Genomic DNA, 11,846 nt, shown 5'->3' on the forward strand with positions numbered 1-11,846 from the left:
CCCAACCAACGCTTTCGTCACAGGGGCTGGGCCATCTTGCTGTCAATCTCAGCCCCAGAGGCTGCTTCTAGAAAACTGGGAGTCCAACGTGTAACGTGTGTAAAGAAGGTAGTCAGCCCACTGCCTGGCACAGAGTGAGCCCTCCATCCACAGTAGCCATGCTTACGGTTGTTCACTGAGTGGAGGAGAGGGGAAGAGGTTTTTCTTAAAAAGGAAATAAATTTTTAAAAGCTCAAATGGGTGATTTTAATGTGCAGCCAGCATTAGAACAACTGATCTAAATAGAAGTGGCTGATCTTTAATTTTTAAATTTTTTTTTTATTTTAAAAGATATTTAGTGAGTAAGCAGGGGAAGGGGCAGAGAGAGAGAGAGAGAGAAAATCTCAAGCTGACTCCCCGCTCTGAGTGCAGAGCCTCACAAGGGGCTCAATCTCAAAACCCTGAGACCATGACCTGAGCCGAAATCAACGGTTGGACACTTAACCGACTGAGTCACCCAGGTGCCCCTAATTTTCTTTTTTAATAAAGATGTTACGGGGTGGGGCGCCTGGGTGGCTCAGATGGTTAAGCGTCTGCCTTCGGCTCAGGTCATGATCCCAGGGTCCTGGGATCGAGTCCCGCATCGGGCTCCCTGCTCCTTGGGAGCCTGCTTCTCCCTCTGCCTCTCTCTCTCTCTCTCTGTCTCTCATGAATAAATACATAAAATCTTTAAAAAAAAAAAAAAAGATGTTACGGGGTGTTTAAGATTTTATCTGAGCCTTTGGAAGAATTCACATATCTTGTCTGTAATGAGGCTGGAGTGGAGATGATAAAATTGGGGTCTCATTTTATTGTTATTTAGATGTAATAAGAAGGCAGTTAATACCCCTGGGCATGAAAGATGGGAAAACCAAGGCTGAGAAAGTTAAAGTGCATATTCAGGTCCAACGTTCAGAACCACATTTCTTCTTCCAGCAAGACAGGGGTAGGGCCTTTCACAAAATTCCCAGTGTCTAGCACCCAGACCTTCACTGGATGGAAGAACAAGTTGATGTAGAAAGTTACTCTTTTATCCCTTTCCATGTTTCCAGACTTAGCTCCAAGAGACTTTTTCTTTCTTTCTTTCTTTTTTTTTAAATAGCCTGGGTGGCTTAGTCGTTAGGCGTCTGCCTTCGGCTCGGGTCATGATCCCAGGGTCCTGGGATCGAGCCCCGCATCTGCTTCTCCCTCTCTCACTCCCCCTGCTTGTGTTCCTGCTCTCGCTGTGTCTCTCTCTGTCAAATAAATGAATAAAATATTTAAAAAAAAATAAATAGACTCTGTTTTTTTAAAAGACATTTTATTTGACAGAGAGCACAAGCAGGGGGAGCAGCAGGGGGAGCGGGAGAGGGAGAAGCAGGCTCCAGCAGGGAGCCCAATGCGGGGCTTGATCCCAGGACGCTGGGATCATGACCCGAGCCACCCAGGAGCCCCTCCAAGGGACTTTTCTTTTATTATGTTCTATTCGTTAGTTTTCCTCAGCCCTACTGTGGCTGTGATTTCCTCAGGAGGCCTCTTAGGGACCAGGGAACAGTACACTTCAGAAAAGTCCTGATCCTTCTTGACAGGAACAACACTTCTACCACAAGTCAGGTAGGACATGGTCTATTTCCAAGAGTGCGATTGTGTATTTACTGCTTCTAGGTTTCCATGGTTTAATTTTGGGCAACTTCATTTTTTTTTTTTTGAAGATTTTACCTATTTATTTGACAGAGACAGCGATAGAGGGAACACAAGCAGGGGGAGTGGGAGAGGGAGAAGCAGGCTTCCCGCTGAGCAGGGAGCCCGATGCGGGGCTCGATCCCAGATCCCTGGGATCATGCCGAAGGCAGACGCTTAACGACTGAGCCACCCAGGCGCTTATTTTTGGGCAACTTCTAAGAATAAAGCATTTCAGAGCGATACTGCAGTTTTTTTAAGGTAAGCGAACTCGAGTTCTTGGCACAGAGCTTTGCTGCCCTTTTCTGAATTTTAAAGCAACCAAACGCATTCGGTGGAGGGCAGTGGAGACTTTATTTGCAACAGAAACTCACATTATGAAGATAGCACTTGGGCTTTGTGTATGTGGTGGGGGGGGTGGTTGTCAGTTTATCTGTCTTTGACCCTTGTCAAGGGCCTCACGTATACGGCTGACAGACCTCAGGCACACTGGAGGGACCGAAGCTCTAATTGGCCATGTGACTGTGGGTAAGTCTGTCTTTTCACCTTCCAACTGATTAGTAGCTTTCTCTGGAAAGTGGAGGTGTTGGACACAGTTCTCTAAGTTCTCCTCTAGCTTTCAAGTGCCATGGTTTCAATGATTTATCTGTCCTTGAGCCTTCATGTGGAGTTGGGTTCATTTCAAACTCACTGTAGCTGTTCCAGTAAGTTCTAAGCTTGTTACAGCAACTTCAAAGAAGGCAGATTCAATAATAGCGTCTTAATTTTTACCCTCAAATCCTGTCTCTCTCTAGGTGAGCTACCAAAGAGATTCATTGTGGAATCCTTTTTTTTTTTTTTTATTTTTTCAGTATCTGAAAGCCTGCCTGTCAATTTCAGAGCTGGAAGTTGCCATGAGGGGTTCCTTTCTGCAGGAAACTCCTGTGATCGTTTATGCATCCAAAGCTGCAGAGGTCTTTCATGAGACCCCGGGGCCCATGCCGAGTTTCCTAAGGCACGTGAAGGGACCCTAGCCAGAGTGAGACTGCTGGTGGAGCAGGAAGGCACCTGTGAAGAATCAATAGTATCCTGCTGACTTCTGAGGAGACTCGGGGCCCGTGGGTGGTCTCTGGATTAAAGAACAGATGAACCTAGGAATAAAATAAATTAATCATGTGGTTTTTGTTCTTTGAAAGTCAAACTTGAATTTATTTTTTAATTGTGGTAAAATACACACAACAAAATTTTAAACTTGAATTTGTAATCATCAACCTGGTATCTGGGGCCTTGTTTTTGTTTTCCAAGATGGCCTTAGAAGGCTGTCTGTAATGTCTGAAAATCACTGAGTCATGACACTTCCTTCTACAATTCTGTGTCAGAACCCATGAAAAGAGACGGGGCTCAGCCCAGTTCAGCCCAGGAGGAAATGCTCTAGTCAGCTATGATGGCCACGTGGGTTACCTCTCAGACTGGGTTGAGCTATGGTGTTTAGAGTATAAAGCCACCAATGTTAATAACTTAGGCAAATGGCCACCAAGCTGCAGTGTAGGAGTCAGCTTTGGCATCTCGGAAAGTAGAGTTGGAGGGGTGCCTGGGTGGCTCAGTCGTTAAGCATCTGCCTTTGGTTCAGGTCATGATCCCGGGGTCCTGGGATCAAGTCCAGGCATCGGGCTCCCTGCTCAGCGGGGAGTCTGATTCTCCCTCTCCCACGCCCCCTGCTTGTGTTCCCTCTTTCACTGTCTCTCTGTGTCAAATAAATAAATAAAATCTTAAAAAAAAAAAAAGTAGAGTTGGAGCCATGACTCCTTCCCTAACTAGCTTGTGCAAGCTGTTGAGCTTTACTAAACTTCAGTTTCTTACCTAAAACAAACAAACAAACAAAAACCGTGGAGATGATAAACTCCACAGGACTCTCATGAGGCTAATATTGACCATTCACTCAACAAATATTGAATGAGCATCTACTAGGTTCCGGGGCATGGTATCAAATAGTAGCAGCTCACATTTACTGAGCGCTTTATGTGAAGTATCTCGTTTAATTCTCCTGAGAGCCTTATATGGGCCTACGATTGTTACTATCTTACGAAAAGAAAACGGAGGTAACAGACGGAAAGATGCTTTGTAGATGAGACCATGATACAGCATGCTTTGGCACAAGCCCATGACCCAGGAAAAATATTCCTTTACTTCCCCTGTTGGAATTGTGTGGATTCTTGTGGCCTACACCGTCTAGCAACAACAGCGGTAACAGCAGGTTTTCTATGTGCCAAGACTTCTACGTTCATGCACTTTCCAAGCATGAGCTCATTCAATCCTCCCAATGACACCATGAAGTAGATTATCATTGTCATCCCCATTTTATAGATGAGGAAAGCAAAGTCGGAAAGGATTAAATAACTTGCACGAGGTCCTACAGCTACTAAGTGTTGGACCCAGGACACTAGATCAGTCTGGCCCCTCGGTCTGCACTCTGCACCGTTTGCCTCACTGAGTTCTAGCATAGGTTGGCAAGGAAATATCCCATCCTAACCCACTTAGACCTGATTCCTCTCCATCTCTGTTTCCCTTACTAACAGCTGGCCAGTTCCCTAGCTCCTAGCCAAACTGTCCCAAGGAAGCCTTCAGGGACTTGGATTCTACTGAGGGCAGAGAAATCAGGTCTGGCCCCTGTGCGTTACTATCTTGCCTTCAGTTAGCACTAATGTGATTTATATGTAATATAAATTACTATGTAATTTATAAATTACTAATGTAATTTTATGTAATAAGAGCCCTTGGAGGAGAGGGCTTCGGTCACGTGAGGGAACTCCTGTGCTGGATCGTCTCTTGGGGTGCTCCTTCCCCAGTTGGCTGTGGACTTCTCTCCCTATGAAGGGCCAGACCAGCCCTGACTAGCTGTGCCAACCAGCATTAACCCTTTCCTCCTGCAAGTCATTAGCGTTTAAATACATAATGAACCAATGCCTTGGTTTATTCTGTGGAGGACAGGCTGAATATTCGTGGGGTGACTTCTTCTGTGTCCCACCATGCAAGGTGGTTGTTCCCGGGAAACAAAGACACAGGAAAATGTGAAAGGCAGCTGCAGTGATTTTTCTGAGCTCTGCCTCCAAATGTATGGCGGAGTCAAACAGCTCAGACGCCTAACCCTAGACTAAAAATTCTATCTGAAATTTCCTGGTGGGTCTCTCTCTAATCAAGTGGGATGCACAGTCCTTTCCTGAACTCTCACGGACCTTCCCGGCTTGCCTCCATCTGGTCTTGCTGCAGTAAGACTACAATATAATTTATTATAATCAGTCCTTTCAGCATCTCGCTCCTACCCCGTGTGAATGTCTTAGGGACGACAGCTAACTTTCACTCCATCCATAGACCCTCACATTGAACCTGGCACTTAATAGGTACTCAATAAATGTCAGCTAAGTAAATAAATGAAAAAAGTTAAAGGCTAAGGCAACAAAGAAATCTGCTGAATGCTGCACCCCCAGTGAAAGATGAATGATCTCACGGGTGCATTATTTATCCCGCCTACCTCACAGGCTGCTTCAGAGGAGTTAATGCTTGTGAGGTCACTCTAAGGGGCCATTTAAATTTAAATCTTGGCTTTTTTTCTTCTAATTTAATGCTTGTGAGGTCACTCTAAGGGGCCATTTAAATTTAAATCTTGGCTTTTTTTCTTCTAATCTCCCGATAAAGGTCAAATGTTGTTTAAAGACATCTGAGGAGTTCACCTCCTGCGCTGGCAGGCGGATTACTGAGAGGAAACAGGCTGTTACTACAAGTTCACCTGATGTAGGGAAAGAAGCTCCGCTCCCCCGCGTCACTTGATCCTGAAAACTTGACAATGCTCTCCGACAGAGCAGGATGTAGAGGACCACGCCTGAAACCGCCCTGGGTCTCTGGACTTTTGAGACCAGGCTTGGTAGGAACTTGGGTCCATAGCTGGTGCCGAGGAGCAGTTAGCCAATGCTCTTCTGTACATAGTTTTTATACATAGTGTCCCATTTAAAGAGTCTAACAACCTGAGGGAGGTACTATTACTAACATCCTCATTTTCTGGAGGAGGAAAATAGAATTAAAATAGGCTGCTCAAAAAAAAAAAAAAAGGGCTGCTCAAAACTACACAACGAATAAGCAGCAGAGCCAGGCTTTGAACCAGGAGGCTTCAGTCCAGAGCCACATCTCTAACCACGGTCAGCACCGGTTTCTGGCCCGGTCTGTGATTTGAGACATGATGTAATGGAAAGATCTCTGTTCTAGGCAGGAGAAGACTTAGGTCTTGGTCAGGTTGGCCAGAAATTAGTAATGTGATCAAGTTGCCTGTTTTTTTGTATTTCTTAAATGGGGGATTGAAGATCAGTTTTTAAAAATCTTTCATAGGGGCACCTGGGTGGCTCAGTCGGTTCAGTGTCTGCCTTCGGCTCAGGTCATGGTCCCAGGGTCCTGGGACCGAGCCCCGCATCGGGCTCCCTGCTCAGTGGGGAGCCTGCTTCTCCCTCTGCTTGTGCTCTCTCTCTCTCTGACAAATAAATAAATAAATAAAATCTTTTAAAAAATTAAAAAAATAAAATCTTTCATAAAGGAAGACCCTCTTTTATTAATTCCATGAGACTCATTCTTTGAAAAGTATCACTTATCAAAAGAATTATATTTTCCTAACAATTACTTTGTGTTCTAGTTTTAATTAATTAAGTCACATCAGAGTTATCAGTTTCAGCGAGGTCCCAACCGTCCCACTTTACCTAGCTTCTACCCTCTGTTTTTCTGTGTCATGTCACCAGCTATTTTTGTTTCTTAGTCCCAGCCACCATATTTTATGTACTAAGTCTGTTTCCTAGTTTTGTCTCCCTCTCCCTCCAGAATGTAAACTTCTGTGTGGGCCAGCAATTCATTTGCTAATTTATCTCTGGTACCACCAGCTCCAGACAGGGTAACCCTCAAGGCCAGGTCACATAGCAGACCTGCATTCATGAGGGAGACACTTCTGTGGTAGCAGAACTTCTCTAAAGATCCCAGTTGATGGCAAACCTCTACCCCTTCTACTCAGTTAATGGGCAGGTTGAAGGAGTTGAAGAAAAGACTCTCTTCATCTATCTCTACATCCATGAAAGATACTTGGATCCATCCCTTTATGAAACTAAATATTAACATGAGACCTCAAGAATGTTCTGGAAAGCTATTCATGCAGCTGTAAGGATGGGTGGGACAAAGGCAGGGTGGGGCAAAGGGAGAAGACGGACTCCGATACAGTTGTCATGAAGGCCTCAGTCAACCCTACAGGATGCTCTGGAGCTGGGAATGGTCCTGCTAAGTTGTCCCTAATTGAGTCTGGGACCAAGCCTTTGATTAGCCAGGCATTGGCCACCAACCTCCTGTGCTAGTCTGTTCGGGCTGCTGTAACAGAATACGAGAGACCATACCACATCATAGGGTGGTTTATAACCAAAAGAAATTTATTTCTCACAGTTCTGGAGGCTTGGAAGTCCAAGATCAAGGTGCTTGGAGTGTCAGTGTTTGGTGAAAACCTACTTCCTGTTTCTCAGACAGTTGGCTGTCTTCTTGCTGTGTCTTCATATGGCAGAAGGGATAAGGAAGTTCTCTGGGGCCTCTATGAGAAGGGCATTAATCTCATTCCTGAAGGCTCCACACTCGTGACAAGATTACCTCCCGAAGACCATACCTCCAAATACCATTACATTGGGGATTAGGTTTCCACACATACATCTCAGGGAACACAAACATTCATTCTATATCACACCCCATAACCTTGGGTGAAGCAGCATGCTAGCTGAGGTCAAGTCCGTCAAAGGGCATGGCTATGAGAACTTAGCAGCTGGGGGATGGGTACATAGGCCTCAAAGAAGGATCTGGAAGGTGTACCGGGTAAGTCTTTAACTTCCATCTAATGCTGTCACCATACCGTAGCATACTTGATTACCAGAATGGAATGGAACAGAAAAATTTGCTCACCCAGGACTGGGTGACATTTAGCAAAAGATGAATCAACCCAAATACAAAAATGTCCTGGCCTTTCACTTGCCAGATTTCTGGACAGAGTGACCATCCCAAGTAAGCACTAGAGGAAGGTTCCTAACCCTCCTCTCTCCTCCCCTATTTGCTTCCCCTTTCCCTCTTCTCTCTTCCCTTTATTTTCCAGCTAAGCTGACAGAGGCAGCCTTTGAGGGGCATGAAGTTGGTCCTCTTGGCCTTGCCTTGGAGAAGAAGGCTTAGGGGATGGGCAAGGAAGGGCCTCACCTCCATGTGGGAACGGGGGCGGCGGGGGGTGGAGCGTGGCAGGGGTGAAGGGATGGGAGTGGAAGCCCTCTTTCTGGGTTAGAATCCTCTTGCTGGCCAGAACTACACATGTCATAGCTGTTCTAAATGGAAGGAGATGGCTAACAGTTTTCTGAGAATATGCAGCTAAAACTGAGCTAGGTGAACCAAAAGTTCTGTATTGCACAAGAGAGGTATTCCGAGCTTACAGATGTGAAAGGCATTTCTTGGAGATCAAATGTTAGCAGAGGAAGTGTGTCCCAGGGTTTTGTTCTGTTTGTTTCTGAAGAAGACTGAGTCACTGAGTCACCCTAAAGCACTAAACAGATATTCAATTTTAGAAAAGTCAGGGGTGGTCAAGACTGTGCTGGCCTTGACTTAATGTACCTACTCTCAGACCTCACAGGAACCCTGGTCCCTCTAGGGACCTTTATTTGCTTCTTTAACTCACTGACGGGTGAGCGTGCATGTCTCACACTGGATTACAAACAGAGTTTATATTTCTAAATTTTTTTTTTGGTGATAAAATACACCAATCCTTTAGATCCCAGGTAACAGTTTTTGAACGACCCTGGTATTTTTTATGTTTTATTTCAAGATGGAACTCTCTGTACAATGACCCACTCCTTTGACAATGACCTGTTCTTGAGGCTTCAGGGAGGCTTGAGAAAACCTCTAATTAGATCCAGGGAGGCCATGGTCATAAAGACAGCCCCCAGTTCACATATGACCCATGGCTCCCAGCCTTCCTGTCCCCTGTCCCCTCCCCTCAGCTTGGGGGAAATGTGTAGCCTCTTGGAAGTCTGTGGGTTCAGAAGACAAGGAAAGGAAGAGGCTGACAAAAGCAATGGCCTGGGGCCCTTGAACCCAGGTTCTTGGCCCTGTCTGTGGTGGGGGCCCAGGAGTTGGGAGCTCAGGCTTCCAGATGGCTGTGCCCAGCGGTGAAGACCTAGATGCAGGCGTCACAGAGCCTGGCTTGGAGGCCTAGTTTCATTGCCTAAACCAGCATGTTCTTGTGCAAATTGAATCTCCAGGCACCTCAGGGTTTTTTTTAACTGAATAACATGGGGGCTACGACAGTATCAGGCTTCTAGGTTATTATGAAAACTACATGAAATAATGGGTGAGACTGTAAGCTCCACAAGGACAGGACATTTGTTTCAATTGTGCTATCACCCGAGTCCTCAGGCTCACACCATTGTTCTCGGCGCTCACATATTTGCCGGCCAAATGAAGGAGGCAAACCACTTGGCCCCGGGGCCTGCAGCATGGCCAGTGAGCAGAGCATCGCAGCTGCTGTGACTCTCCTGGGGATGCTGCTTCCTGATCGGACCATCTTCCAGGGCTTCTTGTGTGGGCTCACGGGGCTGCTACGCTCGCTCAGCCCTCCCACTCTAGTATAAGTCGAGTTTGCCAGTTCCCTTGTATGACTCAGCAAGATGGCAGATCTATGCAGTGGGGCCTGTGGGCTTGGGGCTGCAGGTCTACTGCTGGGGCCTTCGGCCTGCCGAGGATGAGGCCAGGCCTGGGCAGGGTGCCAAGCTGAGGCATTTCAAACAGCAGGAGTCCTGGAATGCTTGAGGCCAGGCTGTTAGGTGCTGAGGAAGGGGTCCAAGGGGGAAGTGGCAGGAAGCCAAAGGCAAAATGTGCCTGGCTTATTTTAGGAACTTTCCCAGGACCAGTCCTGTACCCACAAAAGCAGAAAGACATTTTTCTTTTCTTTTTTTTCTGTATTCTCCTCCCTCCTGATTGTGTGAATTCTATTGTCCAAACACGGAACCAAGCCTAGTACCGTTCGCTCTACAGCTGAGCCATGGTTTGGATTTCCTGGGCTCTTGCTATTTGGAGAGAAACCTGAACCGCCCATTGACCCATTGTTTCCATGAGAAATTCTTTCTCAGTTCCAAACAGATGATTAATGGTGTAGGTCTCAGAATGAAACCCCTTCTATACCCTGTCCTGGAATCCTGACAAATCAGGGCTTGATTTCGGTGGCAGGCATTGGGGACTTGTGTGTGCATGATAAAGATGTTGCAGGCCCTCAGGGAGAGTGAAGGCAGACTCGGGGCTATCAGCTCCAGACAGATAGTCCTCGAATAAACCGAAATGATCAAACTGGAGGCCAAAGGCATTTCTGCTGCTTCACATACTAGAAAGTGCTCTAGTAGGGTAAGAACTCAACTTGAAGAAAGAGCGCAGATGCATCTGCTGGTCCGGAGGGCGGCTGAGTTTCCGCAGCAAGGAACATCTTGACCGTGGCCATCTAAGTGTTCATAGTCTCTCCCAGACAGGTTCCCGAAGGGAGTCTGGGGCCCGTTCCTGGGCAAGAAGCTTAGTGAATGAGCAGAGAAGGCCATGGAAAGATGTGCACCACTAGGAATGTGATGGAAACCCAGAGAGGGGAGTCCTTCTGGAGGTACCTCATCAAAGATTTATCATGCTGGTGAGAGACGTGACTGGGGCTGCGTCGGGGTTGGGGAGGGGGAAGATGACCAGATCACTCTTTGGCAGCCAAGGACTGACCCAAAGGGATGTGGGCTGCCGGGAAAGAAGCCCCTGGGTAGCTGGCGGGACTGTTGGTACCCACCGCCTCCTGGCTGCCACAAGTGCCCCGGGCCCCGCCCCACCCCGCCTGAATGTAAGCTTCTTGGCTACTATCAGAACCAGAGTTACGTTTATAAAGACTTCTGGAATACACAAGGTTTGAAATTAGGGGATTCAACCAATGCATTTCAGCTTGGGGTCTCCTCCCATCTTCCCTCTAATGGGAAAGTGAAAGGAGGAATATGAGGAGCTGGCCAGATGGGTTCAAATGTTAATGGACCAAACAGGTTACCTAAGGTGTTTCCAGTTAGTTCCCTGCCACCCCTTACTAGCTACAGCAAACTGATTTGACGAAGCTTCACCCAAAGGGCAGCCAGATGGCTTCCCGCTGCCTCTCTCCCCTCTCCCTGCCCACAGTAAGAATGCTAGGAACTGTGGCCAAAGGATTGGGGAAAAAAAGAAATAGGACATTGGGGATTGGTCCAATGCAATAGAGCTTTTCACGGGCCATCCGGATGCTGTGATTCTCTGGATCACTGCCGTTCCCTTCACAGCTTATAAAATATGATGGTCTGTCCCAGTTACACTCAGCAGTGAAGGCTGAGGGGGAAACTGTATAAGAGGAGTTAGAAGGAATTCCTAAACCTAACCCTCACCGGTGGTTTCCACCTCACCCACATCCCTGCCCCCACCCCATCCAGGAGAGTTGCCAGAGAAGAGCCAAAGTTTCCACTCCCCAGTGGAAGCTTCCAGGCCCCAAGGTGACTCAGTGGATCTGCAGGGGGAGGGAGCAGGACCAAGGGTGGGAAACACACGGGCGCATCCGTTCAATCCGGAGGTAACCTTGGCGCACCGGGATGGCGGAGGAGATCTTCACGCTCCAGCGTGGCGCTGATACTCTGCGCCCCGGGGAGGGCATTTGTGGTCCCAGCACCTCACTTTCCCCGTCTACAAAACATGGTTCCTAATCCCTGCTCCCGTCTCAATAAGGAGATAAAATCCAACAAACGCTGAAAGGTGTCGAAGGCTTGGAGCAGATTTCCACAGAAGGAGCAGGCTCCTAAGGGTTTGTGTTTCAGGCCACAGGCCAAAGACAGTCCTCACAAATGGGAGGGGAATCAGGGACTCGGGGCTGGAGAATGTTGTTGGCCGTGGAGGGGTGGGGGCGGCGGTCATCTTCTCCTGGCCTACAGGGGTGGAGCCGGGGAGGACTCTTTTAAATCCCTGTTGGTGTGTGGTAGTCATGCTCCACCTGACAGAAAGGCCACCTCATCGGCTTCAGCACCGGCAGGTAAAACCTAGTCGGCCCGTCCCCTGCTCCACAGCTCGCGACTCTAGCCCCGTGGCCAAAGCCTGAAATCCCCCGCTCACGATGC

Source organism: Leptonychotes weddellii, chromosome 3 (genome assembly GCF_054177405.1).
Source record: "Leptonychotes weddellii isolate Sample4059 chromosome 3, ASM5417740v2, whole genome shotgun sequence".
Lineage (NCBI taxonomy): Eukaryota > Metazoa > Chordata > Mammalia > Carnivora > Phocidae > Leptonychotes > Leptonychotes weddellii.